General features: G+C 39.2%; 1 protein-coding gene across 2 annotated transcripts in view; it reads right to left on the bottom strand.

Moving 5' to 3' along the window:
• The window catches only part of pik3cb (phosphatidylinositol-4,5-bisphosphate 3-kinase, catalytic subunit beta), a 77,529-nt gene that overhangs the window by 35,123 nt on the left and 24,175 nt on the right, over positions 1 to 18,231 (bottom strand). The gene's annotated exons all lie outside the window — the stretch shown is intronic.

The following is an 18,231-nucleotide window of genomic DNA, read 5'->3' as shown; positions in this document are numbered from 1 at the left end:
AAAGGTTAGCTGTAAAATAAAACACAAAGGTAAAGTAAAAAGATGAAAGTAAAAGGCTTTTTCCATTGAAATAAGGTAAACTTAAGTGTGTAAAGAAATGTGTGCACTGTTGTGTCTCATTTTCCTGTGTGGTAGGGAGAAGCAGGGGGTCATAATCCGGCGGGAGTCTGATTTTGGCACCGCACTGGCCCGTTTTTTAAAGTCCCACTGAAGTGCCTTGGATCGCGCAGCTTTGTTTGATGCGTTGACGTAATTTCCACTGAAACAGGAAGCTAAGGCGGGACATATTGAATGGCCCCTCCCCCTTTTCAAATAGCCAATAGCGTTTAGTTTACCTCACAGACTGCACGTCGTACTTGACAGCAACATGGAAGTGAATCCGAGCGCTGATGATACGTTGGATTCAATAGTAGAGCTGTGAATAAATTCTAGCCGTTTCATTCTTAACAAACATACAGTTGGAAAACAGAATAAAACTCGAGGGTTTGAGCATCCGAACACACATCTCCAACCCATATTGCTCCATGACGTGTCAACGGTCGCTTTGGCCAGGTGGTGTTTATAGCATAGGGGGCGGAGCTTTAGATTCTGGAGAGCATTTGATTGGACAGAAGATGTGATGAGAAGCTGAAGTCTCCGTGATCCATTTAAGCAGAAGTGAGAGACTAAGTTTTGAATGCTTGTATCTCCTAAATGCGAATTTTGTCATTGTTTTGGAACACACCAGCTTATTCATAACCTAAAGGGTAACATATACTAAAAGCTAAAAAAAAAACCTTACATTTTGATTTCAGACGGCCTTCAAGCACTCCAAATGATCCTAGATATGCTCAGTGGAGTAGAATCGAACGAGTGCCCTCGATAATGTTCATTATAGTTTCGGACACCACTACAAATAACTGTCCCCTCAAATAGTGCACTATATAAGAGCGATTTCATCCACAGCACTAGAAACTACTAGGACTACTACTAGAGTTTTATGAGAGATGTAACAGCATTACTAAGCAGTTGCAAAGGTGTTCTGAATGGATTTTGTATGATATTTTGATTGCTAGAAATGCCTCTGGTCTCGCCTGTCAGACCCATTTAGAAATTATTTAGCAAAGTAAAAGCACACCTCTCCTCAACAATTTGTGGTGTCATTTTGAGGGGGCTCAAATATGAGCAAATCATTATGAGTTTTCATCTGATGTCACACCCTTATAGGAACAAGTCTTTCCTCTATTGGCTGCCAGTTATTTTTACCAGGTTTGTACTAAGTACTAATAAAGTAAGCAGAGACATTAAAAGACCAAATTCAATGTAAACCTTATTGCTGATGCATACAGGCAAGCAGATGAACCCAGAATATAAATGCAACGCACAGTTTCTCTGAAGTGTTCCACTGAAAACGTTTTTTTAATTATATGCCACATCCATTTAGCGTGTTGCGTTTGTATTCTGGACTCATCTGCTTACCTTTATGCATCATCAATAAGTTTATACTGAATTTTATCTTTTAATAGTACCACTGTTTTAGCACATTAAGGCACTTCAAGTGTTTTTCACATTGCGCATTTATAATATCCCACAGTTTTAGTGATTGAAAGACTGCAGCATGTGCTGTATATGGATTGCAAGAGCCCAAAACTTGCATTTTGTCCACATACAATTGTTTTTCTTCTTTTGAGAGGTGATCTAAATATTTGTGGCTTGAAACAGATGGGAAATTGACAGGTCTGTGATGCAGTTCTATGGATGTTTTGCCCTACATGTCTCCACACCAGCCACATGACTGACAAATATGAATAGTAATAGTAATACCTAAGCAAACACTAACATAAAACATTTTTGCATGTGAGAAAAAAGAGAAATGTGATCAACGTGAACACAGATCACTTCAAATATGGTAAACAGAAGCTCAACCATGCTTGCTCTATGTATGTGCGTTGATCAATGTTTATAAGAGAATAAGAGTCTAATTAAATAAACCGCTCAATTCATTTGGATTACTTTTACAAAGTCTTTATTAGGGTGTAACGATACCCTCGTGTCATGATTCGATACATATCATGATACCAAACTCACGATACGATATTATTGCGATACTCCAAGACATATAGTAAAAGGTTAACAAAAATTTGTACTGTTGATTAAAATGCTAAATTTGGTTTTACATTGTGTGTGTAAATGAATAGGCTTGGACTTGGTGCTGGAAACCCAACACACAGGACAATAGAGACACCAGAATAACAATATTCATGATTCTGAAGCTGAAAATACTGAATTATTTTAGACAAATATGCTTGCGCTATTTCACTGACTAGATATATTTAAAATAATGTAGGCCACTTTTACTGGTAACGCAAGACATTTGGCATTATCAGGACCCACAAATATTCCCCCATTGCTTTATTATACATTATATTCAACATTATATATAGCAGTTTAATGTAGTGCTGACACTAAAACTCTGAAAACTTGAATTTGTTCACGCACATATTGTTCAATACATATTTTCGCTATCCACGATACATGCTGTTGCATTTTTGTATTGCGATATACTGAAACATAATATATTGTTACACCCCTAGGGCCCTATTTTAACAATCTGATACGCAAGTATCAAATGCAAAACGCAAGTAACTTTGTGGTCGGATCTCGCGCTGTTGCGATTATACCGGCGGGATAAATGACTCTTGAGCCCGACGCAAATCTAAAATGTGTTGGTCTGAAGTAGCTACATTATTCATAGGTGTGGTTTGGGCGTAACCTGAAATAAACCAATCAGAGCATCATCTAAATTCCCTTTAAGAGCAGGCGCGCTTGTTCCATGGCGGATTGCTATTATAACGGCGGATTTGCCAGGCGCACGCCAGGAGCGGTTCACAGCCGAGGAGACCGACGTTCTCGTCAGGGCCGTTAAAGACAGAGAAGTGACATTGTATGGGGATGGAGAAACCCACCCAAATTAGCTTCGGTTAAACAGGCATATAATAATTTGGGTAAATGCACTGGTGGAGCTAGGGGGTGGCCAGGCCCTTGGTCTAAGCTTGGCCACCCCTTTAGCCACCCCTCTCACAATTGCTGTTTCTGTTTCTTTTTTTTTTATTGACAAAAATTGTGTTATTTTAAAACGCTGAACCGTTTCTTTAAGACCACAAAAAACGTGAGACTTTTCAGACGCACACTCCAACTTCACCTCAGTGCCAGGCGCAAGTCAAACGAGTGCGGAAATGTGCAAGTGCCGAATGAGCTTCAGCAGAACATCAGACAGTGATATGCACATAGTAAATATAGTGTCAATTTTTCTCAACTGGTGGGTTGCAAGACCATTTGAGTAAGTCGAATAGTGTGCAGTCAACAACAAACGTAATTCTCTTTTTTTTGTGTGAAAGCTTGTGACACTTCTGTCAGATGCTGAGAAAAGGGCGTTGTCCTTATTCAGCTGGCTATCTTCGGTAAGATGAGATGTTGTCAGGCCAAATGTCAGTAAAACTAACTAACTTTTCTGTCATACGGCTGACAACCGTTGTACTGTGCTTGCGGTACGCCAAGTAGTTGTCGTCAATTAACTCATGTAAGAATCAAAAAGGCGATTAAAGCTGTCAAAACGGCATGCATGATATGTAATGTTTTAATGTCTAAATAAATGTGAGCACTGTGCATTTGTACTAGACGATAGGCATTCATTTTGCGTTAATTTGTAAAGGACAAACAAAAATGGATAATTTTTAAATCCATAAAATAACAAATTTTACATTCTGGTAACATTACGGTGGTGGGTAATAATAAAAAAATATAAAATTCACTCAGTATTCCATGATTCATAATTCACTACTATCTCAGTTATAATTAAGTACAAATAAACTTTATTCAGTTGTGTAGGCACTAAAACAGTCCAATACATTATAGTCAAATTATTTTTTATGATAAAATAATTAAGATTTCTGTGCCACCCCAGACTGGTTGCTGGCCCTTGCCTGGCCACCCCTATGAAAATATCCTGGCTCCGCCACTGGGTAAATGTGTAAGCTAGATTTATGCCTATTTTTTCACATCTTCATGGACACCACAATGATTTCCCTCGTGTGGAATATTTTTTATGTATGGTTTGCAAAAATGGGAACTGCTGCATCTGTGTAGATGAGAGAAGCAAAGTGCATGCGCGTTGTGCACACGCTACATTATGGCCAAGTATGCGCCCTTAAAATAGCATCTGAACGCTCCAATGATAACGCGCCACTGACTTTAGACTAGGTTTTTCCTGGTCTGTGGCGGAATTGTTTTCTGAAACTGCAAAATAGCACCAGGGAACGTTTGCGCCGGAACACGCCTCCTCTTTTCGCTGAGCCGGCTCGGGAGCACAAGTTCATTCCCTAATTTACCGACGTGCGTCTGTGGAGGGAAAAGTCTGCTGTGCATCGGGTGCAAAATAGGAATGATACATGCATCGGTGTACAAACTCAATTGCGCTGGGTGCAAGATAGGGCCCCTAGTCTTTATATTCTTTTTGAAGCTTTCAAAAGTAATGGGAGAATATTAGATTAATTTGTGTTCCCAAAGTCTTATGGGTTTAGAATTACAGTAAATTATGACAGAATTTTCACATTTGGATGAACTATATCTTGAAAATGAAAAATAAAAACAAAACTACATTGTTCTATAGCCTCAATTCAAAAATAGCCCCGTTGTGTGTCTAAAAACAAACACTTGCTATTTTCAGCCAACATTTTCCCTGAAGAGCACAACAATGAGTCAGTGAACCACATGATGCTGCTCATCTCCGTTCTCACCTTACAAACTCAAAACCTCATAAGCAGGACTTCATCAAACAGACACCAGACAGGTGCGGAAACTCAGTCACACAATGTCAATCGACAAGACAACGGGATCGGAGGAGGGGGATGTGGTTCACGGCTAGCTTCCACACAGAATGGTGAGAAATGGCAAGCTATACAAAGACATACCCACATTAGGGGACAGAGGATGTGGCATTTCAAACTGTGAACACAGATTTTCACATACAAGCACACTATTGTTTATTTAGATATACGCAAACCCAAAAGCAACACGAGTTAATTGCTGTGTCAATGCCGTGTAAGTGCACTTTGTCTGCTTTTAGAGGGGCCACAGTTCACCACATCCATTACAGCTCACATCAAGAGCTTCCAATAACTCTGTGCTTCAGGAAGCCCAACCGCAGCTCAATATCACTGACGTTCTCAGACCTCTGACGTGTCCCAGCTGACGCCACCCTTTCTTAAGAGCTACTGTGCTCTGAGGTTAACCCTTCACGTAAGTTTTTCCTTTAAGAGCACTTTATGAACTAGTGCTTTGTTGGACTGTGATCAAGTTCACACAAAGCTTTCCAGCACTCTTATAGAGCCAGTGATCAAGCAGGAGAACAGAAGGACTAAACGTGTGCTTTTCTCTGCTTGCAAACAGCAGGAATCAGCATCAAAGACTGGTTGGTCATATGACAAACAGGAAAATAAAATATAAATGTTTTCATAAATTATAATTTAAATAATAAATAAATAAATACATAAAACTGTCCCATTAATTTGAACTACACCTATGGGTTGCGTTTAGTATCAACGTGAAATAATAATTCTTGTAGGCCATTTCCTCACACAGGCCTAAAAATGAATATTTTGGGATATTTGATTATCAATTAGGTAAACCTCAGTATTTTAGTCAACAAAAACTAAGAGAGCTTACATATTTAATATTTAATTCGAGAGCTTACATATAGCAGAGCTCCTGAGAAACAGTTAAATAGCAGAATCGCTAGTCGCCGATTCAGATAACATAAAATTGTTTCAAAAAAATCTTGAATGTGAAAAGGAGCTTTACGTAAAGCCACTCGACTGCAGATAAATTGATCTTAACTTTAACCAGTTGAGTCCGATTTATGAACAAACAACCCCTAAAACACTTATCATAAGTTACCAGACAACAACAGTTTGAAACAGTTTGATTCAACAAATCTGCATGTCTCAGTGAATCAATCATATTTCATATTTCAACATAGCCATTAAGGCTGCGGTTTTGACATTTAATGGTTATCATCATTTTATTATGATATTATTATCTTGTTTATATTGTTTGTGAGCTGTGTGCCATAAATCTTTTGGTATTGCAATTAAACTTATATTTCAGTCATACTATGACAAGGGAAATAAAAACTGCGCTCTACTAAAAGATAACACATGTGTGTGTGTGTGTGTGTGTGTGTCACTCACTGAACAGGGTAGACGCAGAGAGAGGTGTGAGGGCAGGGGGAAAGCAAGACACTGGCAGGACAGTACTGGCGGAAAAAAGTAGGAAGGAAACTGTTTCCTTTTTTGGGAAAAAAACGCTAAAGTGGTCTGAAAAGTTGCTAAATCTAGCGACAAAGTTGCTAAGTTGGCAACACTGGTACCGACTGTTACTTGAAGTACTGATACGTTTGACAACCCTAACAGAGAGAACACAAAGTATTAAAGTACAGACTCTGTGAACACCAACTAAGACAGAGGAAGACATAAAAACACACGGTTACGGAGAGAGGAGAGGATCTGCAGTCACTGCACATCAGGGCAGGTTGAAACACTTTCTTGAATGAATGAATGAATGAATGAATGAATGAATTAAGTGAACACGTGTACTATTAAGGATGGGCACGAGGACCTGAGTACTCAAGCACTCGCACATGACTGATGAAAACACTGAACGTGTGTGTTTAAAATTGACTGGTTATGGTGGTATTTTGGGTGGCATCTTGAGGTCTGATTAGTTAGCTTTGCGAGAGCATGTGGTCCAGAGTCCAGACCGGAGAACTGAGAGAAACATAGACTCAAAGAGTGATCGTTTCTGCGTGTCTCTAATACGAGAGCATTTATAATACTCTTACCCAATACTGGGTATTTCCCATTTTCCCATTCCCAGTGATGTAATGGCAAATTAGCGTTCCATAGGATTCAGTGTGGTCCACGAGTAGTGGCATTTCTCAAGAACAACAGATGCAATCCATAATTATCCTGTTATCACTGTAAAGCTGCCTTGAAACAATCTGTACTGTATAAAGTGCTGTATAAATAAAGGTGACTTGACTTGACTAGTGATAGTCTTCGACAGGCTGCCTTTCAGAGTAGAAGCTTTCCTTTGGTACAGACAGAGCATCTTTTCCTGCAGTGACAGTTTTGCGTGATGGGATGGTATACTGTGATATATGTGTGATGATAAAATGTTATATCCGTCTGACTTGCCTGACTGCTGGGCGCTGCTCAGTTCCCTAGGATAGATTCGGCTCTCACTCGAGCACGTAGACCGACTCATCCATCTTTCTGAATACAATATTATTTAGGCCACACTGTAAAAAATTTGCTGTAGTTATGCAGCTATTTGCCAGTAACTTACTGTAGATTTAAATTGATGTTATTTACTGGCAACAGTTTGTTCAAAGTTAAATGAACATTAAACATTAACAAGTCTTTGTCTTTACAGAATAAAACTATAAAATAACAACCCAATGCAAAGCATTCTGGGAACCAGAAATCTTCATCAACCTTTTTCTGTTTTTTATCATTCAGATTTTGGTTCCCAGAATGCTTTGCATGAGGCTGTTATTTTAGTTTTATTCTGTAAAGACAAAGACTTGTTAATGTTTAATGTTCATTTAACTTTGAACAAACTGTTGCCAGTAAATAACATCAGTTTAAATCTACAGTAAGTTACTGGCAAGCAGCTGCATAACTACAGCAAATTTTTTACAGTGCATATGTTTAAGTTTTATCAGTCATAGTTTAAAATGTTTTTGTTTTGAGTTTTAGCAGCCATATAGTTAAATCATCTCTGCTCTTTTTTTAATTTACCTTTAAAGGTTTGGTTGCACCTTTACAACCTTTAAGAGAAAAGGACTCTTTGTTTCAAATGCACCGTTAAAAATTGATGCAGATAAATATTAGCTGACATGTTTAATTGAAAATTACAGTCGAGTAAAGTAGTCGGAAAGTAGAGTGTCCTGTGTGTTTCACTGTTTTCTTAAATAACATTTTATAATCAAAACACACGAGACATGGAATAATATATAACATATATAATAAAACGGCATTGCCTCTAATTGTACTTATAATAACGAACACAGAATTAAAGCGTTGGATTACAGAAAAAACGTTTTTTTTGGAAAGACAAAATTAAACCGTCATTTTATCCTTTATCTTTTTTCCTTACCCTAATGGAAAATACCCTTAAAATGTCATTAATCATCCATCAATAATGTGTTCTTCAGTAATTTAAGTTAGTCTACTCTGACTAAAATGGTATCAATTTATTCAATATAAAATAACATTTCAGTCGAGTTAATCCAAAAGATTTCTATTATAAAAACAAAACAAAAAACAGGTTACACTTTTTTTTTAAGGTGTCATTGTTACAGTGTTAATTATATATTTAAGTACTGAGTAATATTAATTAACAACATGTGCTTACTATAGGGTTAGGGTAGAATTATGAATTTGGTTTAGGGTTATTTACATGTAATTATGCATAATTTACTGTTATTGCTATGGTAAGTACATGTAACAAGGACACTGTAAAAAAGTGTTACCAAACATTATTACCATTGTAATCGAATGTTGTGAATTCTTTGATCATTAGTTGCCTGTGTTTTAAAGAGTGTGGTTAAGGGATTTTTTGTCTGTTACAGTTTTTTCCAATTGCTAACACACAATTTTGCAAACTAGGCTGGTTTTATCAAAACACAATTCCAACACAACCACAAACCCAAACTGCAAAATACCTAATATATCCTGCAAAATGAAGCACTGCAACCAAAATCAAACTTTTACACAAAATGGCACACACTTCATTCATATTAACAGATTTTTGTCTAACCAACTACACACTGTTGGGCATAATGAAAAGCACTGCTTTGCCATAATACTAAAATAGTTCAAATTGTAGGAAATTCTTCAGATTGTTCACAAGCACAGAAATATTTGCAGATACACACACATGCTGTTGAAACATTATTTTTATTTTTCACCTGTGTGCAAGTCTGTGCAACATATGCACAGCAGAAATATTTACATTGGATTGAACAAAAATATGCTCACAAAAACCCCCAAGAACAGTAAACTGAAAAAGTTTGAAGTGTTAACAATTAACCATTGAGGTGTTTGGCCGGTGGCACATGTTTTGGCCAATCAGCTCATGTAGTGTCATTTTGAATGGCAGTGTTTTGAAATAGCAAACATGTGACTATGTCGGATTGTTGTGTCTTACGCAGAGAACCGTGTTCAGTAGGGTGGTCCTTATTTTTAAAGTCTCCAATTGTCATGCTCTTAACCCTTCAAATTGTTCCTTTATATAAGAAAATACAGCATGCCAATTTTTATGGCAGTAACATAATAATTACTGGTAGCTCAATAGCTTTAAACTTTCTGAGATTTTGATGATTTTCGTAAAAACAGATCATTTGAATTGGTATTGTACCTGGCTAGTAAAATTCCAAAAAAATCTCCATAAAAGCATCTAATGCACCATATATTCCTAAATATGTATTTTAGATACACATCTCAGTTTACTTATTGTAGAAACTAAATCCAAATTAATCCATCCATGACCCGGTTTAGCAGAATTACCTTTCCTGGTGGAATCAATACATATTTCTATTGATGATCACCTTGGTTACTGTTTGGGTTTAGAGCACATTTTTTTGGTTTAAAAAATTACATTACGTTCCTTGAAATTGATGCGGAACTTTGGCTGAATCAAGCAGATTATCAGGAGGCACAGGCAACCATACATGCAATGAAAGTAGTCAATGATCACGCCGAGAGAGGAGTGGCTCTGATTCAAGAATACAATGGCTCAATCTCACACACTCTGAAGAACAATTGCAGTTTCTCCTTCATGCGGTGGAAGATCACCGACGGATCTATCCAGACTGCAAAAAGTCAACACTGGCTGCTGAGCATCAGAAATGAGGGATTGTTGAAAACTTTTTGCTTTTTTTGAGATTGTTGTCACTGTTGTCATGTCAGTGTTGCTCTGATTTCAATAAAATGTAGTTCATTTGCAGCAACTTTTAATATTACTTGCACATCACAATAACGCCACACAGCTTAACATAGGCAATCTTCCACATGATTGAGCTACCTCTAAATAGCATTTTTTTGTCAACATTTTTGCATATTTCTAATTTTGAAGTTAAAAGGAACAGTTTAAGAGGTTAAGACGCTAACATTTTGCAAAAAACCCTAGTGTTCAGTGCATATAAAAAGTGCATATGCCAAAAGTGGCATTTTGAATTGCAAAATGTGTGTAAAGCAGAAAATGTGTTTAGACTTTTGGAGACTTGAGAATAGGTTTTGCTCTCTGTGTGTCAGTTTAAATAATTGTGCTGTGCATGTCATTTTAGTGTGTTAGCAATTGGAAAAAACTGTAATCTGTTTTTGATAGAGATGAGGGACATTAAACAAAGGGAACCATAAGAGCGTAAGGTTTTACTACCGATTAATATTTTAACACAAACAAAACAGGAAGTTCTCCCTCCCTATTATACTCGCTCACACACACACACACACACACACACACACTGTCTGGTTTACTATCTTTGTGGGGACTCTCCATAGACTTAATGGTTTTTATACTGTACAAACGGTATATTCTATCTCCTTACACTAACCCTACCCCTAAACCTACCCATCACAGAAAACTTTCTGCATTTTTACATTTCCAAAAAAACTCATTCTGTATGATTTATAAGCTTGTTTACCCATGGGGACCTCAATTTAGGTCCCCACTGTGACACGAGTCCCCATGAGTCTGTGTGCATTCAGGTTGAAGTCCTCACCGGGATAGAAAAACAGGTACACACACACACACACACACACACACACACACACACACACACACACCAGTGTGTGTCTCTCAAAAGCACCATGACTAATGGAAGACCTTATGACCCAGCCACGCGCAAATGCTAAAAACATTCTGCAGAAGTGACTGAGTTAACACCCACCCTACACACAGAGCACATAAAGCAGATCAAAGATGCAGTGTACAACAAAAGACTGAGGGCCCGAATGTGCAGCAAACACGTTGAAAAAGCCCTGACTCTTCATTCCCGTACAGAGACAAGGCCAACACTGATTCCAGGAGATTTCCGGACAGTGATGCGGTAACTGTGGTCACCGTTCCGCTGATTAATCTTATTTGGATGGATTGAAAAGCCCATGATCCTGTATCCTTACTAAAGAAATGTCACATGATTAGTTCATTTGAGGGTTTAGTTAGTTAGGATTAGTTAATTCAACATCTGTAGACCTGAAGTGTGGTCATGTCATTTTAAAATAACTTGGTAAAAAGTGTTTTATGAACCTTTTCAGTGACTGTATAAGTTTCTTTTCTACATCTTATGCTTTAATAGAATCAAAGCAACATGAAAAACAAAACTTTATTTTATATATATATATATACATACTATGACAATAAGTTCAATAATTTCACTTAAATGACAATTAATAGGTAATTTTCATTGCCGTTTAAGTGAAATTACTGAACTTAAATATACAAGCTTGATAAAAATTATCATTCTAGAAAAAAATTTCAGATGGCACTTAGAGGCTTTTGCATCTGAACTCTTCATATATATATAGCAGATTTTGCAGATTTTTGAAAGTTTGCTAAGAAGTGTTTCCTGCTCAAGTTCTCTGGTCAAGCTTATCCAATAGAAACAGACTGGGCGTGGCCATGCCCAGTGCATTATGGGTGTTGAAGTTTTCCTAACTATTAGGCAAAAGGGAAGAGACCAGGACCAATTTCTTTTTATTGTTCTTTTTTGTTGTTGTTGCTTTTATACCGCATAGGCAGCCAAGTTTTATTGAAAGCTCATTGACTGTCCTGTCCAGCACTCGACAATTAGCTACAAATTGGAGAAACAAACCTCTAAAAAGATTTTTTCTGTTCTTATACTGAACAGTCTGCCTCCCTGACTTCTGAAATCACTACTATAGACACCTGCCTTTAGCATCCAAATACTTTTTTTGGGCTACTGTATCAATGAATGTAATGTCACCGTGTCAATTTTAGTGAGAGTGAAGGATGGTAAAGGCACCAAATACACAGTGCTGCAATCATTTGCCAGATACAATGAGTGAGAAAAAGGCCGAAGCGTGAGAAAGCCTGAAAGAGAAAGAGAGATGGGGGTGGGGGGTCATTAAGCTGTAAAAGTTCTCAGCAGGATATTGGATTTAGAGCTCTCTCCATCTCTATCTCTATCTCTCGCAGCACTAATCAAGACTCCCATTATGGCTGGTCAACAAATTGTAAAGTCACAAAGTGTTCTTTATTAATTTATTAATGCACGTCAGCACCGGGGCCGCATTAACAACAGGGCTAGGAATTGGCGTGGGAGTAGATTGACTGGCTATCGGGAGCACCTGAACTTTTCCTGGTGGGCCAATCGCCAAAACCCCTCCACACCCCCACACATGAAGCGCTGTTATTTAGTGGAGCACCTGGGAAACAGAGAGCAAAAGCCAAACGATGGAGCCGCTACCTGATTAAACCGCATTAATCCAGCAGTCGCAGGACCGTCTCACGCACAGAGCTGACGAACTCTGAACCAGCCCCTATTATGCTATTCTAAAGGTTCCTAATTTTGTTTTTGAGGTCTCCTACAGGAGGTTAATAAAGCAATAAGTTACGTAAGCAATAAGGTACAAGAGGCTGTGCTGTATCGTGAATAAGTAAAGGCTGAAGGGCGTTGTTAGGCACGACGCAAAGCGGTTCAGCCGTTACTTATTCACGATACAGCACTTGCCTCGAGTACCTTATTGCTTTTATAAAACGGTTACCACACAATATTTAAGTAAAAAAAATAAAATCAATAAAAGCATTCCTTCCGCTAGAAAAAAATAGTCCCTGACCGTGAACAACAACGTTCCAATGTGTAATATGCATGAAAGCTCAAATAAAAACAACAACAAACCATTCTCAAACTTTGTCTCATTCTTTTTATTTTTTACAACACAATATTTGTGAAATTTCCTCACACAAATAGGCATAGCTTATCTCTCAGCATGAGAAAACTTTTTTGTTTTGTTTATTGGGCACATATTTTGATAGATAACCGTTAGGTCTTTAATCTATTTTATTAATGTTATTAATTTAGTTGCTAAAATGCTGCCTAACAAGAGATACTTTTTTTTATTGTTGTTTATTTAAATTTATTTGAACATCTCTGTTTATTGTGCACGCATTAAATATTTGTCTCATTTCAATCAGCTCCACTGTGGTGATATTTAACGCGGTTCTCTTTAGTTGGGGCTCAGCACTGTCAGCAGTGTTTTCTGTTACAGCAAGAATGTCGCTCCAGTGCTTTCTTTGTTGTAAGTTTGGCCTCCAGTAGCTCTGTAGTGAACTTTCACACTTATGTCCACTCACAGACATAATTTCCCTCGATTCGAGACCAGCATCGGACAATCTCTGCACCATGGTGCCGCGAAGGCAGTGATTTGTGTAAACCTTGGAGGTGCTGCTGCTTTACAAATTCTCGGCAACATTGTTGCGAGGTAGTTCACACCCATAGGCTCGTGTGGTTGCTAAGGGCGCAGTGATAAATAGAACCATTGGGTGAAGCGGTCATAGCCGTGTTTTATCGCGAATAAAGCACAGCTATTGACCAATCAGAATCAAGGATTGGAACTAACCGTTTTATAAATTCATTTATTTTATACATTTATCACATTTATTCCTCCGCCAAGCAATGTAGTTCCAAAGAGGTTGCTAAGCAACACATGCAGCAACAAAGAATCACGAACGGCAGTTGCGCAGTAATACTAACGTAATGCGGTCACAGGTGTGTGTAACGGCTTCGAACGTGGCTCAACCAATCAGAATCAAGGACTGGAACTATCCGTTTTATAACATCCATTAAAGATTTTCCTTTTCTCATAATATACACAACACATCAACACATTTTTCAATGATTCTCAAACGACTCGTCCGAGGATTCAGCGTCTCTAAATCCATACTTTCCGCGAGCCTGCTCTGCTCTGATTGGCCAGACGACCCAGTGTGTTGTGATTGGTCTACAGCTTACAGCGCGTGTTTTGGAAACAAAACGCCCATTACCATAGCTGAATTTCAGCTCCAGAGGCTTCCTAATGCTCAGTGATTGCACACACTGTAAAGACAGTAACGATGGCGTCCGTTTTACCACATCAATCCAAGAGCGAGTCTGATGAGGATGAAACATTGGAAGAACTAGTTATTCAACCCGAACCTCCATCGCAAGAACATCTTGAACGTTTCTCAGTGATACACTACTCAGTTTGAGGAACATTATGAGATGTTGCAGCTGTAATTCCTCACCATCAGCATTAACAAGAGCATGTCCATCAACAAACTGATGTGTATGTTTCTAATTTATTGCGGTGCACATGTGGGAACTGTATCAATAACAGCGCATACATTAGCCGAGCTCTAACGTGAATGACTGATGCAACATTAAAGTATGTAAAAAAAAATCTTGCTCCATCCTTAATCTTTACTCAAAGTAAGAAGAACGACAGGGAATCTGTATCAATAGACAAAGTTTTAGGTAATAGTTTTAGTAGTGGCCCACAATTGATTTTCAGTAAGACAGTAATAACGCGAGTTAGCCGGAGACCTACACAATATAAAACACAAAACCACGTATTTTGAACACCCGGTAGAAAATATATACATCAATAATTAATCATACTTACAGGTTGTGATTCTGAGGAGCAAGTTGTTCCAAATAAAAAACGTGGTCATAAAAAACTGACTTCTCAACATGCTTTCAAACGCTGTAGTTGGTGTTGTGTACGAGTCAAAGTGGACGTTGTTCGCAGGCAGCCAATGAAGACCATAGGCTGCCATTATGCAAATGAGTTACTGTGTTACGAATGCAGGTCACAGAAGTGAGACTGGGATTCCTGACGACCAGTTTAGGTGGTTCAGAGTCGATTCTTTCTTTTGGGAGACAATAACTTTATTTATCGTGCACTTTCAACTTTACAGACGTTTACATTCACAGACAGCTATATTACACACTGAGTGAAAGGTAATATCCAAAAAAGCATAATAGGGGCACTTTAAAGGCTCTGTGGTGAACCTGAAACCAGTTTGAACACTCCATGTACACTCAAGTGTCAAGGTTAACTGTAGACAACAGTAATTACAAGCTCTTCACACACAGCGCCACAACTATAAAAATGAAGTTACTAAAGCTGTGTGATATTATGGTATTTACTGTCAATGTTATGATTATTAGCCTTCAAATCTTGGGTAATATAATGACAAACAAGGTTGTTTTATAGTGTTTAAGGTGTTTTTCATTGCAAATATCTTAGTTTTTAGATAATATAACTAGATGTACCGCATCGCGGTACAAAATATGACCGCCGCTCAGGCCTTCACTGGCTTTCCACAAAAATAAATGACGTGGAGTAATTTGGCTGTATTGCGTGTTTATGTATATACCTAAAAAAAGTAATAGTATGTGCATGTCTGTCTGTGTGTGTGTGTGTGTGTGTGTGTGTGTGTGTGTTTGTGTATGTGTGTGTGTGTCTGTGCGTGTATGTATGTGTGCGTACATGTGTGCGCGTGTGTGTTTGTGTGTGTGTGTCTGTGCATGTGGATTTGTATGTGTGTGTATGGGTGTGTGTCTGTGCGTGTGGATGTCAGTGTGTGTGCATGCTTGCGTTTGTTTGTATTCCTGCATGTGTGTGTGTGACAGTATCATCCTAAACCAGCAACCCTTCGCTCAACAGCACCATCTACAGGCCGATGAGTGTACAGTCACTAAATGTGCACATAAATTAATTTATTTTATACCCCCCCATGGATGAAATTCTACAAAACTTAGCAGAGGATACCCCCAGAGGATGTCAAGTTAATCATACACATGAAATATGGTGCAGTTCTGAACATCTCCACTGAAGATAGGGGCGATTAAAGCAGAATAATCGCGGGGAGTGGCCCCCGGGGACCAAACGAAATTTTTCCGTAGAAGTCTAGTGGGGCTACATGCCCACCAAATTTCATGTTCCCCGGTGTTTCGGTGTCCCTGGTATCGTTGACGAAAAATTTACGGGGGCCCCAGCGCAGGGGGGGGAAGTGGCCCCCGGGGACCAAACGAAATTTTTCCGTAAAAGTCTAGTAGACCAACATACCATAAAAATGTCTTAATCCTCGGTGCCACGGTTCAGGTAGTTATTTAGGAAAAACTGCATTTTTTGGGGTTTGGGGGGGCCCAGCGCGGGGGGGGAGTGGCCCCCGGGGACCAAACGAAATTTTTCCGTAGAAGTGTAGTGGGGCTACATGCCCACCAAATTTCATGTTCCCCGGTGCTTCGGTGTCCCTGGTATCGTTGACGAAAAATTTACGGGGGCCCCAGCGCGGGGGGGGAAGTGGCCCCCGGGGACCAAACGAAATTTTTCCGTAAAAGTCTAGTAGACCAACATACCATAAAAATTTCTTCATCCTCGGTGCCACGGTTCAGGTAGTTATTTAGGAAAAACTGCATTTTTTTGGTTTTGGGGGGGCCCAGCACGGGGGGGGAGTGGCCCCCGGGGACCAAACGAAATTTTTCCGTAGAAGTCTAGTGGGGCTACATGCCCACCAAATTTCATGTTCCCCGGTGCTTCGGTGTCCCTGGTATCGTTGACGAAAAATTTACGGGGGCCCCAGTGCGGGGGGGGGGAGTGGCCCCCGGGGACCAAACGAAATTTTTCCGTAAAAGTCTAGTAGACGAACATACCATAAAAATTTCTTCATCCTCGGTGCCACGGTTCAGGTAGTTATTTAGAAAAACTGCATTTTTTTGGGTTAAGGGGGGCCCAGCGCGGGGGGGGGAGTGGCCCCCGGGGACCAAACGAAATTTTTCCGTAGAAGTCTAGTGGGGCTACATGCCCACCAAATTTCATGTTCCCCTGTGTTTCGGTGTCCCTGGTATCGTTGACGAAAAATTTATGGGGGCCCCAGCGCGGGGGGGGAAGTGGCCCCCGGGGAGCAAACGAAATTTTTCCGTAAAAGTCTAGTAGACCAACATACCATAAAAATTTCTTCATCCTCGGTGCCACGGTTCAGGTAGTTATTTAGGAAAAACTGCATTTTTTGGGGTTTGGGGGGGCCCAGCGCGGGGGGGGAGTGGCCCCCGGGGACCAAACGAAATTTTTCCTTAGAAGTCTAGTGGGGCTACATGCCCACCAAATTTCATGTTCCCCGGTGTTTCGGTGTCCCTGGTATCGTTGACGAAAAATTTAAGGGGGCCCCAGCGCGGGGGGGGAAGTGGCCCCCGGGGACCAAACGAAATTTTTCCGTAAAAGTCTAGTAGACCAACATACCATAAAAATTTCTTCATCCTCGGTGCCACGGTTCAGGTAGTTATTTAGGAAAAACTGCATTTTTTGGGGTTTGGGGGGGCCCAGCGCGGGGGGGGAGTGGCCCCCGGGGACCAAACGAAATTTTTCCTTAGAAGTCTAGTGGGGCTACATGCCCACCAAATTTCATGTTCCCCGGTGCTTCGGTGTCCCTGGTATCGTTGACGAAAAATTCAGTAAGGTGACGGGAAAAAAAAAAAAAAAAAACTTTGACAATCCCTATATGACCGCTTTCGCTAGCTACGCTAGCGGCGGTCATAATTATCTAAAAATTATATATTATTGTTGCTGTTATTATAGAAACCATAAATCCATGGTAATGAGGAGCTTGGTTTTCGCCTGTCTTGATCTTACAGTTAAACTCTGGATTCTATGCAAAAACTATGGTCATTTTTCAGGACCTACGTTCAAGTTCTAATAACTGCAAAATATGAATTAAATAATTAAGAGCCTTCCAATATAATGCAATATTAATATTGGTTAACTAACACATTTGCAGTAAATTAAAAAATTATCCATTATTACTTTATTATTACTTATTATTACTACTATCCTTTATTTAATCATTAATTTATTTAATGAATTTGGCTGAATTTGAGCCCCAGTCCAGCCCGGATGATTCCCCTCTTCTACAGCCAGATAGAAGACCTTCTAATGATACAACTGTTTAAAGCAAACTCCTAAGGCACAAAAGTATGCACAAAAGTTGTTGCTGTTTCTGGTGTTAATGAATCTATGCTTTTAAAAGTATTGCAGCTTGAAATATTTTTATATTTTCTATAGAGATATGTTGTATCTCTGCATATTAAAGTCCCCCTGTGGTGAAAATCAAGCTTTTAAATGTTGTTTA

The sequence above is a fragment of the Abramis brama genome (assembly GCF_963993115.1).
Source record: "Abramis brama genome assembly, chromosome: 10".
NCBI lineage: Eukaryota > Metazoa > Chordata > Actinopteri > Cypriniformes > Leuciscidae > Abramis > Abramis brama.
This window is presented reverse-complemented; position numbering and strand designations above follow the sequence as displayed.